This window comes from Schistocerca cancellata, unplaced genomic scaffold, assembly GCF_023864275.1.
Source record: "Schistocerca cancellata isolate TAMUIC-IGC-003103 unplaced genomic scaffold, iqSchCanc2.1 HiC_scaffold_836, whole genome shotgun sequence".
NCBI classification, from domain to species: domain Eukaryota; kingdom Metazoa; phylum Arthropoda; class Insecta; order Orthoptera; family Acrididae; genus Schistocerca; species Schistocerca cancellata.
Genome location: NW_026046847.1, coordinates 90,001 through 92,500, shown reverse-complemented (window position 1 = coordinate 92,500; position 2,500 = coordinate 90,001).

Here is a 2,500-nt window from a genome sequence, read left to right as displayed (position 1 = left end):
CACCTTAACCTAACCTATGTCACCTTAACCTAACCTATGTCACCTTAACCTAACCCATCTTGCACCTTAACCTAACCCATCTTGCACCTTAACCTAACCCATCTTGCACCTTAACCTAACCCATCTTGCACCTTAACCTAACCCATCTTGCACCTTAACCTAACCTATGTTGCACCTTAACCTAACCTGTGTTGCACCTTAACCTACCTCAATTTGCACCGCAATGTAACGCAATTTGCACCGCAATGTAACGCAATTTGCACCGCAATGTAACGCAATTTGCACCGCAATGTAACGCAATTTGCACCGCAATGTAACGCAATTTGCACCGCAATGTAACGCAATTTGCACCGCAATGTAACGCAATTTGCACCGCAATGTAACGCAATTTGCACCGCAATGTAACGCAATTTGCACCGCAATGTAACGCAATTTGCACCGCAATGTAACTCAATTTGCACCGCAATGTAACTCAATTTGCACCGCAATGTAACTCAATTTGCACCGCAATGTAACTCAATTTGCACCGCAATGTAACTCAATTTGCACCGCAATGTAACTCAATTTGCACCGCAATGTAACTCAATTTGCACCGCAATGTAACTCAATTTGCACCGCAATGTAACTCAATTTGCACCGCAATGTAATGCAATTTGCACCGCAATGTAATGCAATTTGCACCGCAATGTAATGCAATTTGTACCGCAATCTACCCCCACATTGTGCCTTAACCTAACCCACATTGTGCCTTAACCTAACCCACATTGTGCCTTAACCTAACCCACGTTGTGCCTTAACCTAACCCACGTTGTGCCTTAACCTAACCCACGTTGTGCCTTAACCTAACCCAAGTTGTGCCTTAACCTAACCCAAGTTGTGCCTTAACCTAACCCAAGTTGTGCCTTAACCTAACCCAAGTTGTGCCTTAACCTAACCCAAGTTGTGCCTTAACCTAACCCAAGTTGTGCCTTAACCTAACCCAAGTTGTGCCTTAACCTAACCCAAGTTGTGCCTTAACCTAACCCAAGTTGTGCCTTAACCTAACCCAAGTTGTGCCTTAACCTAACCCAAGTTGTGCCTTAACCTAACCCAAGTTGTGCCTTAACCTAACCCAAGTTGTGCCTTAACCTAACCCAAGTTGTGCCTTAACCTAACCCAAGTTGTGCCTTACCCTGCTCTGTAATTGGCATATGACACGTTACATTAATGTATTGTCCAACCGCAACCCGCTCAGAATGTTGTGTACACAGCTACGTGTCATCTCCCCATAACAGCTGCATTGCAGTGTGGTACGCCATAGAGACGTGTGGGAGTAATGGACGCAGTGGATGGCGATCAGCATGAGCCGTCTGTTCATGTAGTGGCGCGTGTATGCAGACGTAGTAGTCTCTTCTCACACAATGTGATAGCACGGTGCCCCGCGTTCCACATCTGCGACATGCTACAGAGGCCGGTTGACAGTTGGTCGCGCAATGGACATCGCATACGTACGGGGGCACCTTCCACGTGCCCTCTAGTCGGGCACATTTTGTTGCGTGGATGTGAGCGGATGTAGTGTGTCTTGACACCTGACAGGCAGGCATGCAATAATAGTTGACTTTGCAAACGGGGATGGACGTGTACGTTTACTGGTGACGTTACGCAAATGAACAACTGGTAACCCGTTGTGGTGCGGTTGTCCTTGCTGGAGGTACATCTGTGAGGGCAACGATCGGTACAGCTACGAAGCGGTCCCCACCATACCAACGAACGTGAATGTGAATCTGGGTGTGAAGCGATACGCGGCTGTGGGTGGGTGGGACTGTCCCCGGCCGGTGAGGGGGGGCCGCCCGGCGTGCTGGCCGCGCGGTGCGTGGGCGCACGCGCTACAGCCGGCTGGTGGGGGCGCCCAGTGGCAGGCGCGCCGGCCGACGGACGCGGCAGGCGGCGCAGCTGCGCGCCGGGGCACCCTGCGCGCGGCGCCGTGCAGCCAAAGTGGGTCCTCGCCGGCCCGGTGCGAAGCGCGGTGGACATCTGCAGTGTGCTGGTCCGATTGAGGACTGTGTGCGTTGAGGATGCGCCGCCGCCCGGCACTCGGCGCCGCGACGCCGTCTGCTGCTCGGTCGCCCCAGCGGTTCTCGCTGGTGGTTTGTATCGCAGTTGTGCAGACGTGTTGGCACGTGCGCTGTGCTGGGAGAGTTCGCTTCGGCACCCACGTGGGGCCTTTGCCCTTCTGTGGCGCTGGCGTTGGAGCTGCCGGTCACCGTAGGTGGCGCGTGTTGTCTCCCGCCGGCAATGCCACGACAGCACGCTCCCGGGCCTCTGTCGGCAGCGGCAAGCTCAGTTGGGAGCACGGGTGGTCGCACCTAAAGCGTCTACTCGCCTAACTCCGGGCGATTGCGCCTCTCTCGAACCCGACCAAGTACTTAGGACGGCGCTGCGCGCCGCCGGGACCTGAGAGGGTTTCGAGGTGTATTGTGCAGGGGAGCTCAGCCTCCTCCTGTTTGCAGAATAATTGAGC